Raw genomic sequence first — 24,825 nt, 5'->3', positions numbered from 1 at the left:
TCGCCATCCCATAGTCCTGTGCCCATATACCCATCACATATCCTCCATCCCATAGTCCAGTGCCCATATACCCATCACACATCCTCCATCCCATAGTCCCGTGCCCATATACCCATCATACATATCCACCATCCCATAGTCCCGTGCCCATATACCCATCACATATCCTCCATCCCATAGTCCAGTGCCCATATACCCATCATACATCCTCCATGCCATAGTCCAGTGCCCATATACCCATCCCATAGTCGAGTGCCCATATACCCATCACATATCCTCCATCCCATAGTCCTGTGCCCATATACCCATCACATATCCTCCATCCCATAGTCCAGTGCCCATATACCCATCACATATCCTCCATCCCATAGTCCAGTGCCCATATACCCATCATACATATCCTCCATCCCATAGTCCAGTGCCCATATACCCATCATACATATCCTCCATCCCATAGTCCAGTGCCCATATACCCATCATACATATCCTCCATCCCATAGTCCAGTGCCCATATACCCGTCATACATATCCTCCATCCCACAGTCCCGTGCCCATATACCTGTCATACATATTCGCCATCCCATAGTCCCGTGCCCATATACCCGTCACACATCCTCCATCCCACAGTCCCGGGCCCATATACCTGTCATACACATCCTCCATCCCCCAGTCCCATGCCCATATACCCATCATACATATCCACCATCCTATAGTCCCGTGCCCATATACCCATCATACATATTTGCCATCCCATAGTCCCGTGCCCATATACCCGTGATACATATCCTCCATCCCATAGTCCTGTGCCCATATACCCATCACACATCCTCTGTTATGAATGAGTCACCGTAGGAGGCAAAAGCAGAAATACAAGCTAAGGCCAGAAAACCAGAGAAGTTGGCAACTATCAGATTGCAGACCCCTGAACCTATCAACACAACTAGCAGTAGCCGTGGGGGGTTCCTACGATGCCCTAGACCCCTCGATCACAGCCGGAGAATTACATAGGCCTAAAGAAAGAAAGGGGAAATCTAAACTGCCCCAGAGCAGACCCCAAAGCAATAGGCAGCCCCCATCATATAATGACGGTGAAGCAAGATGAAAATACTAACACAGAAAGATAGATTGAGCAAAGACGGGGCCCAAAACTACCTAGATAGGAAAGGACAGGAAGGCTGCTGTCTGCAATCTGCCAAAACCCTATCAAAGACATAAGCCAACAAGCTGATATGAAAAAGGCCCTGAAGCAGCTAGGCTTAGAATCATAGAATCGTAGAGTTGGAAGGGACCTCCTGGGCCATCTGGTCCAACCCCCTGCTCAAAGTAGGATTCGCTAAATCATCCCAGTCAGATGTCTGTCCAGCCTCTGTTTGAAGACTTCCATTGAAGGAGAACTCACCACTTCTCGTGGCAGCCTGTTCCACTCATTGATCACTCTAACTGTCAAAAAGTTTTTTCTAATATCTAATCTGTGTCTCCTCCCATTCAGTTTCATCCCATTGCTTCTAGTCTTTCCTTGTGCAAATGAGAATAAAGTTGATCCTTCTACAATGTGACAGCCCTTTAGATATTTGTAGACAGCTATTAAGTCTCCTCTCAGTCTTCTCTTTTGCAAACTAAACATTCCCAAATCCTGCAACCTTTCCTCATAAGACAGGGTTTGCAGACCGGTCACCATTCTGGTCGCTCTTTTCTGAACTTGCTCCAGTTTGTTGATGTCTTTTTTAAAATGTGGTGCCCAAAACTGGACACAATATTCCAGATGAGGTCTGACCAAAGAGGAGTAGAGGGAAATAATGACTTCACGTGATCTAGACTGTATGCTTCTGTTAATACATCCTAGAATTGCATTTGCCTTTTTTGCTGCTGCATCACACTGTTGACTCATATTCAGTCTGTGATCTATTAGTATACCCAAGTCTTTTTCACATGTGCTGTCACTTAGCCCTATTCCTCCCATTCTGTATATGCTTTTTTCATTTTTATTGCCCAGATGTAGTACTTTGCATTTCTCCCTGTTAAAAACCATTCTGTTAGTTGCTGCCCACTTCTCCAGTTTATTTATATCTTTTTGAATCCTCTCTCTCTCTTCTCTAGTATTAGCTATCCCTCCTAGCTTTGTGTCATCAGCAAATTTAATCAGTTTACCCTCAATTCCTTCATCTAAATCATTGATAAAGATGTTGAACAATACAGGGCCCAGGACAGAGCCCTGTGGTACCCCACTTGAGACATTCTTCCAACTGGATGTGCAGCCATTTACGACCACTCTTTGGGTCCGATCACTAAGCCAGTTATGAATCCACCTAACAGTTGCCTTGTCCATTCCATACTTAGTCATTTTTTCAATAAGGATTGTATGAGAGACTTTGTCAAATGCTTTGCTGAAGTCAAGATATACTATATCTACAGCATTTCCTTGATCCACCCAATCAGTGATACCGTCATAGAAGGAAATTAAGTTAGTCTGACATGACTTATTAGTTACAAACCCATGCTGACTCTGCTTAATCACTTCATTCTTATCCAGGTATTGACATACATGTTGTTTAATAATTTGTTCAAAGATCTTTCCTGGTATAGAAGTCAGACTCACCGGCCTATAGTTGCCTGGGTCCACCTTCTTCCCCTTTTTGAAGATAGGAGCAACATTTGCTCTTCTCCAGTCCTCTGGCACTTCTCCTGTTCTCCAAGAATTTTCAAAGATTATGGAGAGGGGTTCAAAAATTTCTTCTGCTATCTCCTTCAGTACTCTGGGGTGTAATTCATCTGGACCTGGAGACTTGAATTCATTTAGGTTAGCTAAGTGTTTCCTCACTATCTTTCTGTTTATAGATATCCTGGATTCTTCTATTCCCTTAATAGGACTGTGAATAGCAGTTGATGTTACATTTCCTTTCTGAGAGAAAACAGATGCAAAATAGGAATTTAAAAGTTCAGCCTTCTCAACATCCTGTCTTACCATTTCATCATTTTCATCCTGTAAAAATCCTATAGCATCTTTGACTTTTCTTTTACTTTTGACATATCCCCAAAATCCTTTATTATTGCTTTTGACATCTCTTGCAAGCCTCAATTCATTTTCAGCTTTAGCTAATCTGATTTGTGCCCTGCAGGTTCTGCAGACAGCATTATATTCTTCTTTAGATATGCCTCCCTCTTTCCATTTTATAAACATCTTTTTTTTCTTTTTTAGCATGTGCTTAAGTTCTGTGTTCATCCATCCTGGTTTCCTTAAATGCTTCCTATTCTTCCCTCTTTTCGGAATTGTTAACAACTGTGCTTTGAGAATTTCATTTTTCAAGATTTCCCATCCCTCCTGGACATTTTTGTCTTTAAGGATATCCAGCCATTGGATCCCTCCAATTCTCTTTCTGAATCCCTTAAAATCTGCCTTTCTGAAATCTAGCCTTGACGTCAGAGTCTTCACAGGTCTTCCGCCTCTAGTTATCCAAAATTCTAAAATAGCATGGTCGCTACCTCCTAGGGTCCCAGCCACTTTTACCTCCTCAACCATTTCCTCCCTGTTTATAAGGATTAGATCCAAGGTAGCAGTTCCCCTTGTTTTCTCCCCTACCTTTTGGAAGATAAAGTTGTCAGCAAGAGAGGATAAGAATTTCCTTGACCTGTTAGTTTTGCCTGAGAGAGATTCCCAACAAATGTCTGGATAGTTGAAATCTCCCATGACAACTATGTCATATTTTTTGGAGAACTTGGCCATTTGATGCATAAAGAGTTCATCCATATCTTCAGGCCGCCTGTGCAAGCTGTAGTAAATGCCTACAATGGTGTCCTTTCCATTGTTCTGTCCTTGTATTCTTACCCAAACAGTTTCCACAGAACTCCCAGTCTCTGAAGCTTCAATCTCTGTGCAGATATACGTGTTTCTAACATACAATGTGACACCCCCTCCTCGTTTATCAAGTCTGTTTCTTGCAAATAAGTTGTATCCTTCTAGTCTTGTATTCCAATCATGTGTATTGTCCCACCAAGTTTCGGTGATTCCAATGACATCATATTTCTTTTCCTGTGTTAGTAGTTCCAATTCTCCTTGTTTGTTGCCCATGCTTTGTGCATTAGTATAGAAACATTTTAGTTTGTGATTGGTTTCTCTTTCTCCAATATTTTTATTAATTAGATTCTTTCGTCTTTGTTCTTCCTTTCCACTTCTAATAGCAGAGTTCTCAATAGCATTTGTCAGGTGTATGGCTTTTTCTGGTCTTTTGCTTCCCTTCCCATGTTGTTCTAGTTTAAAGCTCTCCTTACAAGTGTAGCAAGGCGACTTCCAAATACCTGCTTTCCAGTCTTCGTAAGGTGCACCCCATCTCTAGCAAGTAGTCCATCGTATAAGTAGTTCACTCCGTGATCCAGAAATCCAAATCGTTGCTGACAGCACCATCGACGTAGCCAGTTGTTCACCTGCAGAATCTTATTCCACCTCCTTGTTCCATGGCCATCCACTGGGAGGATGGAAGAGAAGACCACCTGCGCTCCCAGTTCTTTCACTTTCTTGCCTAAGTCTTCAAAGTCTCTGCAGATGGTTTCCAGGTCGTTTCTTGCGGTGTCATTTGTCCCCACATGTAGTAGCAGGAATGGGTAGTCATCTGTAGGTCTGAAGAGTCCTGATATCCTGTCAGACACATCTTTAATTTTTGCACCTGGAAGACAGCACATTTCTCTTGAAGTTATATCCGGTCTGCAGATAGCGGCCTCTGTTCCTCTCAACAGGGAATCCCCCATGACCACCACTCTCCGTTTTTTCTTCACAACATTATTCTTTCTCCATCCAGGAGGACTCTGAAGGCGTACAAGGTTGCTGTTTGTTGGCAAAGTCTTATCCTGATGTATTTCTTCATCGTTTTCCTGCGTGAGAGCCTGGTACTGGTTCCTGAGCAGTATGGGTGCTGACTGCCTCCTGATCCTCCTGCTTCTCTGGGTCACATGTCTCCATTCCTCTGTTTCTTCAGGTGCACTTCGAATTTCTTCTCTTCCTGTAACATGAAGAGATAATTCTGCTCTGTCCAAGAACTCTTCACCTTCCTTAATGGTCTTCAACGTAGCTAACCTCTCTTCGAGATTTTGCAACTTTTCCTCCAACAGGGACACAAGCTTGCATTTGTGGCATGTGAAGTTTGGCTTTTCCACTGGTAAATCTGTGAACATGTAGCAAGAAATGCAGCTCACCAAATGGCTCCTGGCCTCTTCCATCTTCCATCCGGCGCGCAGTTTTTCCGATTTCCTCTTTTCAGCTGCAACGGCCAAAACCCAGTGATCGTTGAGCTCGCGGAGACTCTTCACTTATCCCAGAAGGCACTGGGAATATGCAAATGATCTCCTCAAGACTCTTCCCCTGGCTTCAAAAACTAAATCAGCACTCAGGTATTTTCAGAAGACAGAGCTAAATGAATTCAGCACACCCCAGCAGGGAATGGCAGAAATCCAGAAAAACAAAGCAAAACAAAGTCAAAGCAACAAAGCAAAAGGCCGAGCAGCAAACTTAGCTTTAGAGGAGCAGGAATTCAGACTGGTCTCCAAGGATCCCACAGAGAAATCACCCGCAGGGCAGAAGGGCGTCGGCAGCCTTATATCCAGTCAGTAACTCCACTCAGCCAGTCATCATCATCAGCCTCAGGTGTTTGATAATCAGGCTCACTACCTTTCTTTACCAGAAGAGGGAGTTCCTCGGGCCTCAGTAATGAAGGGGAAAATGAACTCACAACAATCCTCCATCCCACAGTCCCGTGCCCATATACCCATCACACATCCTCCATCCCATAGTCCCGTGCCCATATACCCATCACACATCCTCCATCCCATAGTCCCATGCCCATATACCCATCACACATCCTCCATCCCATAGTCCTATGCCCATATACCCATCACACATCCTCCATCCCACAGTCCCGGGCCCATATACCCATCATACATATCCTCCATCCCATAGTCCCGTGCCCATATACCCATCATACATATCCTCCATCCCACAGTCCCGTGCCCATATACCCGTCATACATCCTCCATCCCATGCCCATATACCCATCACACATCCTCCATCCCATAGTCCTATGCCCATATACCCATCACACATCCTCCATCCCACAGTCCCGTGCCCATATACCCATCATACATATCCTCCATCCCATAGTCCCGTGCCCATATACACGTCATACATATCCTCCATCCCACAGTCCCATGCCCATATACCCATCATACATATCCTCCATCCCACAGTCCCGTGCCCATATACACGTCATACATATCCTCCATCTCATAGTCCCATGCCCATATACCCGTCATACATATACTCCATCCGACCGTCCCATGCCCATATACCTGTGACACATCCTCCATCCCACAGTCCCATGCCCATATACCCATCACACATCCTCCATCCCACAGTCCCGTGCCCATTTACCCATCACACATCCTCCATCCCACAGTCCCGTGCCCATATACCCGTCATACATCCTCCATCCCATAGTCCCATGCCCATATACCCGTCATACATATCCACCATCCCATAGTCCCATGCCCATATACCCATCACACATCCTCCATCCCATAGTCCCGTGCCCATATACCCATCATACATATCCTCCATCCCACAGTCCAGTGCCCATATACCCATCACACATCCTCCATCCCATAGTCCAGTACCCATATACCCATCACACATCCTCCATCCCATAGTCCAGTGCCCATATACCCATCACACATCCTCCATCCCATAGTCCAGTACCCATATACCCATCACACATCCTCCATCCCATAGTCCAGTGCCCATTTACCCATCATACATATCCTCCATCCCATAGTCCCATGTCCATCATACATATCCTCCATCCCATATACCCATCACACATCCTCCATCCCATAGTCCAGTACCCATATAGCCATCATACATATCCTCCATCCCATAGTCCCATGTCCATATACCCGTCATACATCCTCCATCCCATAGTCCCATGCCCATATACCCATCATACATATCCTCCATCCCATAGTCCCGTGCCCATATACCCATCACATATCCTCCATCCCATGGTCCAGTGGCCATATACCCGTCATACATCCTCCATCCCACAGTCCTGTGCCCATATACTCGTCATACATCATCCATCCCATAGTCCAGTGGCCATATACCCGTCACACATCCTCCATCCCATAGTCTCATGCCCATATACCCATCACAGATCCTCCATCCCATAGTCCCATGACCATATACCCATCATACATATCCTCCATCCCATAGTCCCGTGCCCATACACCCATCATACATATCCTCCATCCCATAGTCCCGTGCCCATATACCCATCACACATCCTCCATCCCATAGTCCCAGTGCCCATATACCCATCATACATATCCTCCATCCCATAGTCCCATGCCCATATACCTGTCACACATCCTCCATCCCACAGTCCCGTGCACATATACCCATCACACATCCTCCATCCCACAGTCCCGTGCCCATATACCCGTCATACATATCCTCCATCCCATAGTCCCATGCCCATATACCCATCACACATCCTCCATCCCACAGTCCCGTGCCCATATACCCGTCATACATATACTCCATCCGACCGTCCCATCCCATGCCCATATACCCGTGACACATCCTCCATCCCACAGTCCCATGCCCATATACCCATCACACATCCTCCATCCCACAGTCCCGTGCCCATATACCCGTCATACATCCTCCATCCCATAGTCCCATGCCCATATACCCGTCACACATCCTCCATCCCATAGTCCCATGCCCAAATACCCATCACACATCCTCTATCCCACAGTCCCATGCCCATATACCCGTCATACATCCTCCATCCCATAGTCCCATGCCCATATACCCATCATACATATGCTCCATCCCATAGTCCCATGCCCATATACCCATCACACATACTCCATCCCATAGTCCCTTGCCCATATACCCATCATACATATCCTCCATCCCACAGTCCAGTGCCCATATACCCATCACACATCCTCCATCCTATAGTCCAGTACTCATATACCCATCACACATCCTCCATCCCATAGTCCCATGTCCATATACCCGTCATACATCCTCCATCCCATAGTCCCGTGCCCATATGCCCATCATACATATCCTCCATCCCACAGTCCAGTGCCCATATACCCATCACACATCCTCCATCCCATAGTCCAGTACCCATATAGCCATCATACATATCCTCCATCCCATAGTCCCATGTCCATATACCCATCATACATCCTCCATCCCATAGTCCCGTGCCCATATACCCATCATACATATCCTCCATCCCATAGTCCCGTGCCCATATACCATCACATATCCTCCATCCCATGGTCCTGTGCCCATATACCCATCACATATCCTCCATCCCATAGTCCCGTGCCCATATACCCATCATACATCCTCCATCCCATAGTTCAGTGCCCATATACCCATCATACATCCTCCATCCCACAGTCCTGTGCCCATATACTCGTCATACATCATCCATCCCATAGTCCAGTGGCCATATACCCGTCATACATCCTCCATCCCATAGTCCAGTGCCCATATACCCATCACACATCCTCCATCCCACAGTCCCGTGCCCATATACCCGTCATACATCCTCCATCCCATAGTCCAGTGCCCATATACCGTCATATATCCTCCATCCCATACTCCAGTGCCCATATACCCTTCACACATCCTCCATCCCATAGTCCCATGCCCATATACCCATCATACATATCCTTCATCCCACAGTCCAGTGCCCATATACCCATCACACATCCTCCATCCTATAGTCCCGTGCCCATATACCCATCATACATATCCTCCATCCCACAGTCCAGTGCCCATATACCCATCACACATCCTCCATCCCATAGTCCAGTGCCCATATACCCATCATACATATCCGCCATCCCACAGTCCAGTGCCCATATACACGTCATACATCCTCCGTCCCATACCCATTATACATATCCTCCATCCCATAGTCCCGTGCCCATATACCCATCATACATATCCTCCATCCCATAGTCCCGTGCCCATATACCCATCATACATATCCTCCATCCCACAGTCCAGTGCCCATATACCCGTCATACATCCGTCCCATGCCCATATACTCGTCATACATCCTCCATCCCATAGTCCCATGCCCATATACCCATCACACATCCTCCATCCCATAGTCCAGTGCCCATATACCCATTATACATATCCACGATCCCTTAGGCCCGTGCCCATATACCCATCATACATATCGTCCATCCCATAGTCCAGTGCCCGTATACCCATCACACATCCATCCCATAGTCCAGTGCCCATATACCCATCATACATCCTCCATCCCATAGTCCCGTGCCCATATACCCATCATACATATCCTCCATCCCATAGTCCAGTGCCCATATACCCATCATACATCCTCCATCCCATAGTCCCGTGCCCATATACCCATCATACATATCCTCCATCCCACAGTCCAGTGCCCATATACCCGTCATACATCCTCCGTCCCATACCCATTATACATATCCTCCATCCCATAGTCCCGTGCCCATATACCCATCATACATATCCGCCATCCCATAGTCCCGTGCCCATATACCCATCATACATATCCTCATCCCATAGTCCCGTGCCCATACACATATCCTCCATCCCATAGTCAAGTGCCCATATACCCATCACACATCCTCCATCTCATAGTCCCGTGCCCATATACCCATCACACATCCTCCATCCCATAGTCAACTATTATGACATCATAGCGAGCAGAGGGGCTTGCAACCTATGATGACATCAGCGTCACCTTTGCAACCATTATGACATCATAATGAGAGGCGGGGCCTGGTCAACCACCTGCTTCGGGGACTGGAGGAGTATGCGGTGGCGTACTTGGACGACATCGCCATCTTCAGTTCCACCTGGGAGGAACACCTTCAGCACTTCCAGGAGGTGCTGAAGCGTCTTCACCAGGCAGGCCTGACTATCAAGCCGGGAAAGTGCCAGATGGGCATGAGCGAGGTCCACTGCCTGGGACACCGGGTAGGTGGGGGTTCCATGAGTCCGGAGCCAGAAAAGATGGACGCAATCGCGTCCTGGCCCACCCCCAGGACCAGGAAACAGGTGAAGTCCTTCTTGGGCACTGCAGGGTACTATAGGCGGCTCGTGCAGGACTATAGCGCACTTGAAAAACCCTTGACCGACCTCACCAAGCAGAGGCTACCCCAAACAGTCAACTGGACAGATGACTGTGAGGCGGCCTTCCAAGCTTTAAAAACAGCCCTGTGCAACTCTCCAGTGTTGAGAGCAGTCGACAGCAGTTGCCCGTTTCTGGTACAGACCGACGCCAGCGAGTTTGGCCTCGGTGCTGTGCTCAGCCAGTTCGACTCGGGGAACCAGGAGTACCCCGTGTTATACCTGAGCCGGAAACTTTTGCCGAGGGAAGTGGTATACTCCACCATCGAGAAGGAGTGTCTGGCCATGGTGTGGGCACTGCAACGTTTGCAGCCCTACCTGTACGGGAGCACCTTTACGGTTGTAACTGACCACAACCCTCTGAGCTGGTTGCACACAGTGTCCGGAACCAATGGAAGGGTGCTCCGCTGGAGCCTTTCCCTTCAACAGTATGACTTTACTGTACAACACAAAAAGGGCAGTGAACATGATAATGCCGATGGGTTGTCTCGCCGAGGCGAACCCGCTGAGGTGCGCATGGCCGATTACCGTCAGGTAATGCCTCCGTAGCGCCCTCTAAAATGTGGAGGTGTAATGTAAAATGTCTGTAAGGTATGACTTCTAGAATCTTCCCTTCCTCCACACACAGCTATCTGCCTGCAGCTGTGAAACCTGAAACTTCAGTGTGAGATTCTTCTCTCGTAGCCTTCTCCTCCCCCTCCCTGCACAGCAAAGTGGCAGGATTCCTTTTGTTCTCAAACATGCGGCCGAATGAATGAAAATTATGGGAAATATTAAACTAAGCTAGCACAGGGCCAGGTCGCGGCGGAAAAATGAAACGGACAATTCTGTGATCTGAGTGGACCCAGCTTCGCTACGGTAGCTCTTGCGAAGTTCTCGGACCTCCAGAAACTGAGATATGGATTGCTCCCAAACGGAGTGTCTTAATTACGGCATGTTTGATGTTGTCTTATTGGGTTTGATAAACTACAAACAATGATACCCTTGGTGAGTTTATACGAGCTTCCCTCGTTAAGATATGGTTATTATAAGTTTTTAGATAAATTGCAACTTAGAGAGAAGGGGGGTTGGACCTCACCAGACCGCCCATTTCATGAGGTCACAAACCCAAAGGGATTAGGTATTCCCTCCCAAAATTCAGTCAGTTTGAGCTACAGATTGCATGCTGACAAGACCTACCCGATGTCTTGGGATGTCTGGCTGCTGCCCATCCCCTGAGCCACATGGGATTGCCTAATACCAACTAAGCACATGTAAGTGTAATTTCTGTCTCTTCATCCATGTTATTTTTGTATATTTGCATTGTGCATATTTAATGTCTCAACTTTGTAACAACTTTTATCTGTGTAATCACTGCCCGCATTTTTGGGAATAAATGATAAAATTATCAGTTTGTCTCCATGCTCTAAGAAACGAACTATGCGCCTTTTTTAGATAATCGCTACTAATTTGGGGGTTTGCCACAGACCCTCTTAATTAACTCTTTGATTAAGTGAATTGTGGCTGGTGGCAGCGTGGTGTGTGCGGTTGGTTAGGCTAGCTGGAAGTACGGAAGGGTCTTGTATTGCTGAATGAGTGGTTGAGGCCAAAGCATTGATAATTCCCTTACTGCAGTAGTCTAATTGCCCGTGCACAACAAGCAGCCCATCTGGCAACCAATTATCGTAGGTGCAGTTCCCTGACTGACCTGAGGGTAAGGGGGGCGCCGGAGAGCTGCGAGTTCCAAAGTGGAACGGAGAAAGTGGGATATACATAAATCCCCGCAGTTCTTGGAAGGTTGTTAGCAGTGGTGGGGCATCCAAAACTCCCCCCTGCGGTAAATTGTAGAGCGAGATTAGCTTGCTGTTTATTTTTGTCACATGGTGCCAATGGCGGGATAACTAAGATAAGCCCCCACTGTGCCTGTGATAGCCGTGTGCCGCATCCCTTCGTCCGCTGATACACCAGGGTTGGTGGTGGGATCGCGACATATTGGTGGCACAGGGTGCGCTCGTCGTCACAATTTGGTGGCAGAGCGGTGGGATAATCCTAGAGCATTAGTGATTTGGTTTGAGCAATCATTCCTCTCACTAAAGACCTGCACGGTTCCTGCGGGAATCCTGCATCATAGGTTTTGGAGAACAGACTCAGTGGTTACTAGTCCTGAGACATTTTTGTGTACTTGCGAGTTTTCCCTCCCTTTTCTTCGTGTTTTTTTTTCCTATCTTTTATTTGGCAACCATGGCGGCCAAAGGAGAACCTTGGTACAAACAGCAGAAAAAGGAAGTTCTTGCTGGGTTATGCACGTACCGAGGCCTTGACGCCGCGAACAAAAACAGAGCCCAACTGATCGTGGCTCTGGTGCAGCTGGACAACAACCAGAGCCCAGCGGGCGCAGAAGCTGGCCCAAGTGACAATGGGGCTGCAGCAGAGGCTCCACTCCCAGGGCCGCCATCAGGGCATGACAGCCCTTACATGTGTATGGGGCCCGGTGATTAGGGGGGCCCGAGCACACTGGCAGCCTGGTCCGCGCTAGGGCCCCCCTAAATTTTATTCAGGTTTCTCCAGCTTAATTTATAATCAAAACCCAGCGCCTGCTGCCCCCCCCGCACCATAGTCCAGCCAGCGCCACAATCTCCCCCCTTCACAATGGTCCAGGCCAGCCACAGCGCTGACATCACACACTGCTCTGCGTCTGCTCCACTTCCTCATTCCCAGAGCAGAGGAGCTGCAGTGTACCACCACGTGGGACTGGGAGGCTGTGGGAGCAGTTGGACTTGCAGAAGATAGTGGACGGCGAGGCGCAGACCAACGGCAGGCAGAGCCATGAGGCAGGGTAAGTAGTCTGTGTCTCAGTCTGTCTCTCTCTGACGTCTCCGGTGGTGTGGGCCCGGGTTCATAATGGATGGGGTGGGAGTGGGGCTGTGGGGGACAAATCTCCAGCGTCCATAGGCATGCCGCATGTTGAATGAGTCCTACATGCCTGGTCCAGACACAGGAGAGGGCTCTGCAGCTGCTACCTGACTCGCACAGCTCTGCTACATGCCTGCCAGGCATGTTCCAGAGCTGTGTGTGTCAGGTAGCAGCTGCAGAGCCCTCTCCATAATGGGACAGGCATGTAGCAGAGCTGTGTTTGTCAGGTAGCAGCTGCAGAGCCCTCTCCATAATGTGACAGGCATGTAGCAGAGCTGTGTTTTTGTCAGGTAGCAGCTGCAGAGCCCTCTCTGTATAGGCCAGGCATGTAGCAGAACTGTGGGTCGGGTAGCAGCTGCAGAGCCCTCTCTGTATAGGCGAGGCATGTAGCAGAGCTGTGTGTCGGGTAGCAGCTGCAGAGCCCTCTCCATAATGGGACAGGCATGTAGCAGAGCTGTGTTTGTCAGGTAGCAGCTGCAGAGCCATCTCTGTATAGGCCAGGCATGTAGCAGAGCTGTGTGTGTCAGGTAGCAGCTGCATTGCCCTCTCCATAATGGGACAGGCATGTAGCAGAACTGTGTTTGTCAGGTAGCAGCTGCAGAGCCATCTCTGTATAGGCCAGGCATGTAGTAGGGTTGTGTGTGTCAAGTAGCAGCTGCAGAGCCCTCTCCATAATGGGACAGGCATGTTGCAGAGCTGTGTTTGTCAGTAGCAGCTGCAGAGCCCTCTCTGTATAGGCCAGGCATGTAGCAGAGCTGTGTGTGTCAGGTAGCAGCTGCATTGCCCTCTCCATAATGGGACAGGCATGTAGCAGAGCTGTGTTTGTCAGGTAGCAGCTGCAGAGCCCTCTCTGTATAGGCCAGGCTTGCCAGACTGTCTCCATCTGCAGCTCAGCCATTATCCTATCCTTTTAGCCAGCACAGACTGTGGCCAAAAGTATTGACACCCCTGCAATTCTGTCACATAATACTCAGTTTCTCCCTGAAAATGATTGGAAACACAAATTCTTTGGTATTATTATCTTCATTTAATTTGTCTTAGATGAAAAAAACACAAAAAGAATTGTCCTAAAGCCAAATTGGATATAATTCCACACCAAACATAAAAAAGAGGGTGGACAAAAGTATTGGCACTGTTGGAAAAATCATGTGATGCTTCTCTAATTTGTGTAATTAGCAGCACCTGTAACTTACCTGTGGCACCTAACAGGTGTTGGCAATAACTAAATCACACTTGCAGCCAGTTGACATGGATTAAAGTTGACTCAACCTCTGTCCTGTGTCCTTGTGTGTACCACATTGAGCATGGAGAAAAGAAAGAAGACCAAAGAACTGTCTGAGGACTTGAGAAACCAAATTGTGAGGAAGCATGAGCAATCTCAAGGCTACAAGTCCATCTCCAAAGACCTGAATGTTCCTGTGTCTACCGTGCGCAGTGTCATCAAGAAGTGTAAAGCCCATGGCACTGTGGCTAACCTCCCTAGATGTGGACGGAAAAGAAAAATTCACAAGAGATTTCAACGCAAGATTGTGCGGATGTTGGATAAAGAACCTCGACTAACATCCAAACAAGTTCAAGCTGCCCTGCAGTCTGACGGTACAACAGTGTCAACCTGTACTATCCGTCGGCGCCTGAATGAAAAGGGACTGTATGGTAGGAGACCCAGGAAGACTCCACTTCTTACCCCGAGACATAAAAAAGCCAGGCTGGAGATTGCCAAAACTTACCTGAAAAAGCCTAAAACGTTTTGGAAGAATGTTCTCTGGTCAGATGAGACAAAAGTAGAGCTTTTAGGGCAAAGGCATCAACATAGAGTTTACAGGAGAAACAAAGAGGCATTCAAAGAAAAGAACACGGTCCCTACAGTCAAACATGGTGGAGGTTCCCTGATGTTTTGGGGTTGCTTTGCTGCCTCTGGCACTGGACTGCTTGACCGTGTGCATGGCATTATGAAGTCAGAAGACTACCAACAAATTTTGCAGCATAATGTAGGGCCCAGTGTGAGAAAGCTGGGTCTCCCTCAGAGGTCATGGGTCTTCCAGCAGGACAATGACCCAAAACACACTTCAAAAAGCACTAGAAAATGGTTTGAGAGAAAGCACTGGAGACTTCTAAGGTGGCCAGCAATGAGTCCAGACCTGAATCCCATAGAACACCTGTGGAGAGATCTAAAAATGGCAGTTTGGAGAAGGCACCCTTCAAATATCAGGGACCTGGAGCAGTTTGCCAAAGAAGAATGGTCTAAAATTCCAGCAGAGCATTGTAAGAAACTCATTGATGGTTACAGGGCTGTGGAGTCGGAGTCGTGGAGTCGGAGTCGGTGCTCATTTTGGTGGAGTCGGAGTCGGAGTTGGAGTCGGTATAAAATGGAGCGACTCCGACTCCTAAAATATATAATAAGTTGGGTACAGTAATTCAATGCAGGATGTGCTGAATATTTTTTTATAGGAGTTTGGGAAAGTTATGAAATGTCCTATAAATGGCTGTTATATTCCTGATCTAAGGCTACATTCACACACAGCGTTTTTCCAGTGTTTTTTGAGGATACGTTTTTCAGCTGCAAAAGTTGATCATCTTTTTAAAAAACTGCATCACCTGAAAGGTTTTTGAGCTCATAGATAATGTTTTCAATAGCAAAAGCAGATTAGAAATCTGCTCTATCTATCCATTTATCCATATCTGTCTATCCATATCGTATCTGTACCAAAAAGAATGAAAACCGGGTAGTACACCAATATATATTCTGTTCTATCTAAAAATCTTGATTATTGGATCATAAAAATGATTAAATGTCTGAGGTTCACATTGTACTACAATAAATTTTTTACTTAAATATAAGCAATATGTGTGGGAGTCGGAGTCGTGGAGTCGGAGTCGGTGTAAGGGAAATTGAGGAGTCGGAGTCGCAGGTTTGGCTTACCGACTCCACAGCCCTGGATGGTTACCGGAAGCGGTTGGTCGCAGTTATTTTGGCTAAAGGTTGTGCAACCAAGTATTAGGCTGAGGGTGCCAATACTTTTGTCTGGCCCATTTTTGGAGTTTTGTGTAAAATGATCAATGTTTTGCTTTTTGCTTCATTCTCTTTTGTGTTTTTTCATTTAAGACAAATTAAATGAAGATAATACCAAAGAATTTGTGTTTGCAATCATTTTCAGGAAGAAACTATTATCTGACAGAATTGCAGGGGTGTCAATACTTTTGGCCATGACTGTATATACTGCACAGTACCGATCCTCCTGTATATATACACTGCACAGTACCACTCCTCCTGTATATATACACTGCACAGTACCACTCCTCCTGTATATACACTGTACAGTACCACTCCTCCTGTATGTATACACTGCACAGTACCACTCCTCCTGTATATATACACTGCACAGTACCACTCCTCCTGTATATACACTGTACAGTACCACTCCTCCTGTATATATACACTGCACAGTACCACTCCTCCTGTATATATACACTGCACAGTCCCGCTCCTCCTGTATATACACTGTACAGTACCACTCCTCCTGTATGTATACACTGCACAGTACCACTCCTCCTGTATATATATACTGGACAGTACCGCTCCTCCTGTATATATATACTGGACAGTACCACTCCTCCTGTATATATACACTGCACAGTACCACTCCTCCTGTATATATACACTGCACAGTACCGCTCCTCCTGTATATATACACTGCACAGTACCACTCCTCCTGTATATATACACTGCACAGTACCACTCCTCCTGTATATATACACTGCACAGTACCACTCCTCCTGTATATATACACTGCACAGTACAACTCCTCCTGTATATATATACTGGACAGTACCGCTCCTCCTGTATATACACTGCACAGTACCACTCATCCTGTATATATACACTGCACAGTACCGCTCCTCCTGTATATATACACTGCACAGTACCGCTCCTCCTGTATATATACACTGCACAGTACCACTCCTCCTGTATATATACACTGCACAGTACCGCACCTCCTGTATATATACACTGCACAGTACCGCTCCTGTGTGTATATATATATATATACACTGCACAGTACCACTTCTCCTGTATATATACACTGCACAGTACCACTCCTGTATATATACACTGCACAGTACCACTCCTCCTGTGTATATACACTGCACAGTACCGCTCCTCCTGTATATATACACTGCACAGTACCTCTCCTCCTGTATATATACACTGCACAGTACCACTCCTGTATATATACACTGCACAGTACCACTCCTGTATATATACACTGCACAGTACCACTCCTCCTGTATATATACACTGCACAGTACCACTCCTCCTGTATATATACACTGCACAGTACCGCTCCTCCTGTATATATACACTGCACAGTACCACTCCTCCTGTATATATACACTGCACAGTACCGCTCCTCCTGTATATATACACTGCACAGTACCGCTCCTCCTGTATATATACACTGCACAGTACCACTCCTGTATATATACACTGCACAGTACCACTCCTGTATATATACACTGCACAGTACCACTCCTCCTGTATATATACACTGCACAGTACCACTCCTCCTGTATATATACACTGCACAGTACCCCTCCTCCTGTATATATACACTGCACAGTACCACTCCTCCTGTATATATACACTGCACAGTACCACTCCTCCTGTATATATACACTGCACAGTACCACTCCTCCTGTATATATACACTGCACAGTACCACTCCTCCTGTATATATACACTGCACAGTACCACTCCTCCTGTATATATACACTGCACAGTACCACTCCTCCTGTATATATACACTGCACAGTACCGCTCCTCCTGTATATATACACTGCACAGTACCACTCCTCCTGTATATATACACTGCACAGTACCACTCCTCCTGTATATATACACTGCACAGTACCACTCCTCCTGTATATATACACTGCACAGTACCGCTCCTCCTGTATATATACACTGCACAGTACCACTCCTCCTGTATATATACACTGCACAGTACCACTCCTCCTGTATATATACACTGCACAGTACCGCTCCTCCTGTATATATACACTGCACAGTACCCCTCCTCCTGTATATATACACTGCACAGTACCACTCCTCCTGTATATATATACACGGCACAGTAACACTCCTCCTGTATATATACACTGCACAGTACCACTCCTCCTGTATATATACACTGCACAGTACCGCTCCTCCTGTATATATACACTGCACAGTACCACTCCTCCTGTATATATACACTGCACAGTACCACTCCTCCTGTATATATACACTGCACAGTACCCCTCCTCCTGTATATATACACTGCACAGTACCACTCCTCCTGTATATATACACTGCACAGTACCACTCCTCCTGTATATATACACTGCACAGTACCCCTCCTCCTGTATATATACACTGCACAGTACCCCTCCTCCTGTATATATACACTGCACAGTACCACTCCTCCTGTATATATATACACGGCACAGTAACACTCCTCCTGTATATATACACTGCACAGTACCCCTCCTCCTGTATATATACACTGCACAGTACCACTCCTCCTGTATATATATACACGGCACAGTACCACTCCTCCTGTATATATACACTGCACAGCACCACTCCTCCTGTATATATACACTGCACAGTACCGCTCCTCCTGTATATATACACTGCACAGTACCACTCCTCCTGTATATATACACTGCACAGTACCCCTCCTCCTGTATATATACACTGCACAGTACCACTCCTCCTGTATATATACACTGCACAGTACCCCTCCTCCTGTATATATACACTGCACAGTACCCCTCCTCCTGTATATATACACTGCACAGTACCCCTCCTCCTGTATATATACACTGCACAGTACCACTCCTCCTGTATATATACACTGCACAGTACCCCTCCTCCTGTATATATACACTGCACAGTACCACTCCTCCTGTATATATACACTGCACAGTACCACTCCTCCTGTATATATATACACGGCACAGTACCACTCCTCCTGTATATATACACTGCACAGCACCACTCCTCCTGTATATATACACTGCACAGTACCGCTCCTCCTGTATATATACACTGCACAGTAACACTCCTCCTGTATATATACACTGCACAGTACCCCTCCTCCTGTATATATACACTGCACAGTACCCCTCCTCCTGTATATATACACTGCACAGTACCACTCCTCCTGTATATATACACTGCACAGTACCACTCCTCCTGTATATATATACACGGCACAGTACCACTCCTCCTGTATATATACACTGCACAGCACCACTCCTCCTGTATATATACACTGCACAGTACCGCTCCTCCTGTATATATACACTGCACAGTAACACTCCTCCTGTATATATACACTGCACAGTACCCCTCCTCCTGTATATATACACTGCACAGTACCCCTCCTCCTGTATATATACACTGCACAGTACCACTCCTCCTGTATATATATACACGGCACAGTAACACTCCTCCTGTATATATGCACTGCACAGTACCACTCCTCCTGTATATATACACTGCACAGTACCGCTCCTCCTGTATATATACACTGCACAGTACCGCTCCTCCTGTATATATACACTGCACAGTACCACTCCTCCTGTATATATACACTGCACAGTACCACTCCTCCTGTATATATACACTGCACAGTACCCCTCCTCCTGTATATATACACTGCACAGTACCACTCCTCCTGTATATATACACTGCACAGTACCCCTCCTCCTGTATATATACACTGCACAGTACCACTCCTCCTGTATATATACACTGCACAGTACCACTCCTCCTGTATATATACACTGCACAGTACCCCTCCTCCTGTATATATACACTGCACAGTACCCCTCCTCCTGTATATATACACTGCACAGTACCCCTCCTCCTGTATATATACACTGCACAGTACCACTCCTCCTGTATATATACACTGCACAGTACCCCTCCTCCTGTATATATACACTGCACAGTACCACTCCTCCTGTATATATACACTGCACAGTACCACTCCTCCTGTATATATACACTGCACAGTACCCCTCCTCCTGTATATATACACTGCACAGTACCACTCCTCCTGTCTATATACACTGCACAGCACCACTCCTCCTGTATATATACACCGCACAGTACCGCTCCTCCTGTATATATACACTGCACAGTACCACTCCTGTATATATACACTGCACAGTACCACTCCTGTATATATACACTGCACAGTACCACTCCTGTATATATACACTGCACAGTACCGCTCCTCCTGTCCTCGGTATATGGGAGGTGTCGGTGACTCAGCAGGAAGTGCTGTAAAGTTGTTGGATGGGAAAGTATCAGAGGAGCAGAGACCTCCAGAGACCGCAGGCCACAGAGACAGGGATTTCAGAGTGTTGGGACGTGACTGCTGAGGTGAGACCGCTGCTGACTTTCCTCCTGTCATTCCCATGTTTTCAGGATGAGTCGGTGACGTGTGACTGCCCCCCCCACCACAGGGCTCTCAGAGCAGCCGGGGGCCCCATGGTGGTGAGTGACAGTGGGGCCCTGTATCTGTGTCTGCGATGTACTGAGATCACTGATCGTCTCTGGTGTCACCGCACAGAAGAAGACGAATCCTGACTAATAAGTCACAGCGTGATTTGTCTGGTTATATGGCCGCTCTTCTCCTCAGTGTGATATAGTAATATATATAGTAATATGGCCGCCCTTCTCCTCAGTGTGATATAGTAATATATATAGTAATATGGCCGCCCTTCTCCTCAGTGTGATATAGTAATATGGCCGCCCTTCTCCTCAGTGTGATATAGTAATATATATAGTAATATGGCCGCCCTTCTCCTCAGTGTGATATAGTAATATGGCCGCCCTTCTCCTCAGTGTGATATAGTAATATATATAGTAATATGGCCGCTCTTCTCCTCAGTGTGATATAGTAATATATATAGTAATATGGCCGCCCCTCTCCTCAGTGTGATATAGTAATATATATAGTAATATGGCCGCCCTTCTCCTCAGTGTGATATAGTAATATATATAGTAATATGGCCGCCCTTCTCCTCAGTGTGATATAGTAATATAGCCGCCCTTCTCCTCAGTGTGATATAGTAATATATATAGTAATATGGCCGCTCTTCTCCTCAGTGTGATATAGTAATATATATAGTAATATGGCCGCCCCTCTCCTCAGTGTGATATAGTAATATATATAGTAATATGGCCGCCCTTCTCCTCAGTGTGATATAGTAATATATATAGTAATATGGCCGCTCTTCTCCTCAGTGAGAGATAGTAATATATATAGTAATATGGCCGCCCTTCTCCTCAGAGTGATATAGTAATATATATAGTAATATGGCCGCTCTTCTCAGTGTGATATAGTAATTTGGCCGCTCTTCTCCTCAGTGTGATATAGTAATATATATAGTAATATGGTCGCCCTTCTCCTCAGTGTGATATAGTAATATATATAGTAATATGGCCGCCCTTCTCCTCAGTGTGATATAGTAATATATATAGTAATATGGCCGCCCTTCTCCTCAGTGTGATATAGTAATATATATATAGTAATATGGCCGCTCTTCTCCTCAGTGTGATATAGTAATATATATAGTAATATGGCCGCTCTTCTCCTCAGTGTGATATAGTAATATATATAGTAATATGGTCGCCCTTCTCCTCAGTGTGATATAGTAATATATATAGTAATATGGCCGCTCTTCTCCTCAGTGTGATATAGTAATATATATAGTAATATGGCCGCCCTTCTCCTCAGTGTGATATAGTAATATATATAGTAATATGGCCGCCCTTCTCCTCAGTGTGATATAGTAATATATATATAGTAATATGGCCGCTCTTCTCCTCAGTGTGATATAGTAATATATATAGTAATATGGCCGCTCTTCTCCTCAGTGTGATATAGTAATATATATAGTAATATGGCCGCCCTTCTCCTCAGTGTGATATAGTGATATATATAGTAATATGGCTGCCCTTCTCTGTGTGATATAGTAATATGGCCGCTCTTCTCAGTGTGATATAGTAATATATATAGTAATATGGCCGCCCTTCTCCTCAGTGTGATATAGTAATATATATAGTAATATGGCCGCCCCTCTCCTCAGTGCTATATAGTAATATATATAGTAATATGGCCGCTCTTCTCCTCAGTGTGATATAGTAATATATATAGTAATATGGCCGCCCTTCTCCTCAGTGTGATATAGTAATATATATATAGTAATATATATAGTAATATGGCCGCTCTTCTCAGTGTGATATAGTAATATATATAGTAATATGGCCTCCCTTCTCCTCAGTGTGATATAGTAATATATATAGTAATATGGCCGCCCTTCTCCTCAGTGTGATATAGTAATATATATAGTAATATGGCCGCTCTTCTCCTCAGTGTGATGTAGTAATATATATATAGTAATATGGCCGCCCTTCTCCTCAGTGTGATATAGTAATATGGCCGCTCTTCTCCTCAGTGTGATATAGTAATATATATATATATATATATATATATATATATATATATATATATAGTAATATGGCCGCCCTTCTCCTCAGTGTGATATAGTAATATATATAGTAATATGGCCGCTCTTCTCCTCAGTGTGATATAGTAATATATATAGTAATATGGCCGCCCTTCTCCTCAGTGGGATGTAGTAATATATCTAGTAATATGGCCACCCTTCTCCTCAGTGTGATATAGTAATATGGCCGCCCTTCTCAGTGTGATATAGTAATATATATAGTAATATGGCCGCTCTTCTCCTCAGTGGGATGTAGTAATATATATATTAATATGGCCGCTCTTCTCCTCAGTGTGATATAGTAATATATATAGTAATTTGGCCGCTCTTCTCCTCAGTGTGATATAGTAATATATATAGTAATATGGCCGCCCTTCTCCTCAGTGGGATGTAGTAATATATCTAGTAATATGGCCGCCCTTCTCCTCAGTGTGATATAGTAATATATATATAGTAATATAGCCGCCCTTCTCCTCAGTGTGATATAGTAATATGGCCGCCCTTCTCAGTGTGATATAGTAATATATATAGTAATATGGTCGCCCTTCTCCTCAGTGTGATATAGTAATATATATAGTAATATGGCCGCCCTTCTCCTCAGTGTGATATAGTAATATATATAGTAATATGGCCGCCCTTCTCTGTGTGATATAGTAATATGGCCGCTCTTCTCCTCAGTGTGATATAGTAATATATATAGTAATATGGCCGCTCTTCTCCTCAGTGTGATATAGTAATATATATAGTAATATGGTCGCCCTTCTCAGTGTGATATAGTAATATATATAGTAATATGGCCGCCCTTCTCCTCAGTGTGATATAGTGATATATATAGTAATATGGCTGCCCTTCTCTGTGTGATATAGTAATATGGCCGCTCTTCTCCTCAGTGTGATATAGTAATATATATAGTAATATGGCCGCCCTTCTCCTGAGTGTGATATAGTAATATATATAGTAATATGGCCGCCCCTCTCCTCAGTGCTATATAGTAATATATATAGTAATATGGCCGCTCTTCTCCTCAGTGTGATATAGTAATATATATAGTAATATGGCCGCCCTTCTCCTCAGTGTGATATAGTAATATATATAGTAATATGGCCACTCTTCTCAGTGTGATATAGTAATATATATAGTAATATGGCCTCCCTTCTCCTCAGTGTGATATAGTAATATATATAGTAATATGGCCACCCTTCTCCTCAGTGTGATATAGTAATATATATAGTAATATGGCCGCTCTTCTCCTCAGTGTGATGTAGTAATATATATATAGTAATATGGCCGCCCTTCTCCTCAGTGTGATATAGTAATATATAGTAATATGGCCGCTCTTCTCCTCAGTGTGATATAGTAATATATATATATATATATAGTAATATGGCCGCCCTTCTCCTCAGTGTGATATAGTAATATATATAGTAATATGGCCGCTCTTCTCCTCAGTGGGATGTAGTAATATATTTAGTAATATGGCCGCCCTTCTCAGTGTGATATAGTAATATATATAGTAATATGGCCGCTCTTCTCAGTGTGATATAGTAATATGGCCGCCCTTCTCCTCAGTGGGATGTAGTAATATATCTAGTAATATGGCCACCCTTCTCCTCAGTGTGATATAGTAATATGGCCGCCCTTCTCAGTGTGATATAGTAATATATATAGTAATATGGCCGCTCTTCTCCTCAGTGGGATGTAGTAATATATATATTAATATGGCCGCTCTTCTCCTCAGTGTGATATAGTAATATATATAGTAATTTGGCCGCTCTTCTCCTCAGTGTGATATAGTAATATATATAGTAATATGGCCGCCCTTCTCCTCAGTGGGATGTAGTAATATATCTAGTAATATGGCCGCCCTTCTCCTCAGTGTGATATAGTAATATATATAGTAATATGGCCGCCCTTCTCAGTGTGATATAGTAATATATATAGTAATATGGCCGCCCTTCTCCTGAGTGTGATATAGTAATATATATAGTAATATGGCCGCCCTTCTCCTCAGTGTGATATAGTGATATATATAGTAATATGGCTGCCCTTCTTCTCAGTGTGATATAGTAATATATATAGTAATATGGCCGCTCTTCTCCTCAGTGTGATATAGTAATATATATATAGTAATATGGCCGCCCTTCTCCTGAGTGTGATATAGTAATATA

At 45.1% G+C, this 24,825-nt stretch overlaps 1 protein-coding gene across 2 annotated transcripts in view; it reads left to right on the top strand.

The window, feature by feature from the left end:
* LOC141075690 (uncharacterized) overlaps positions 1 to 24,825 on the top strand; it is a 74,353-nt gene that overhangs the window by 3,927 nt on the left and 45,601 nt on the right. The window contains exon 1 of one of the 2 annotated variants that reach the window (XM_073562809.1): positions 20,386 to 20,525. The exons of the other annotated variant lie outside the window; for it this stretch is intronic. The gene's annotated coding sequence lies outside the window, so the exon portion shown is untranslated. Of the gene's footprint in view, positions 1 to 20,385; positions 20,526 to 24,825 lie in introns of those variants that run through there. 2 annotated transcript variants of the gene reach the window in all.

The sequence above is a fragment of the Dendrobates tinctorius genome, unplaced genomic scaffold, assembly GCF_039654945.1.
Source record: "Dendrobates tinctorius isolate UK_male_01 unplaced genomic scaffold, ASM3965494v1 ptg000367l, whole genome shotgun sequence".
Classification (NCBI taxonomy): domain Eukaryota; kingdom Metazoa; phylum Chordata; class Amphibia; order Anura; family Dendrobatidae; genus Dendrobates; species Dendrobates tinctorius.
Note: the sequence above shows the minus strand (reverse complement) of the source record. Positions and strands in the feature narration are given on the sequence as shown.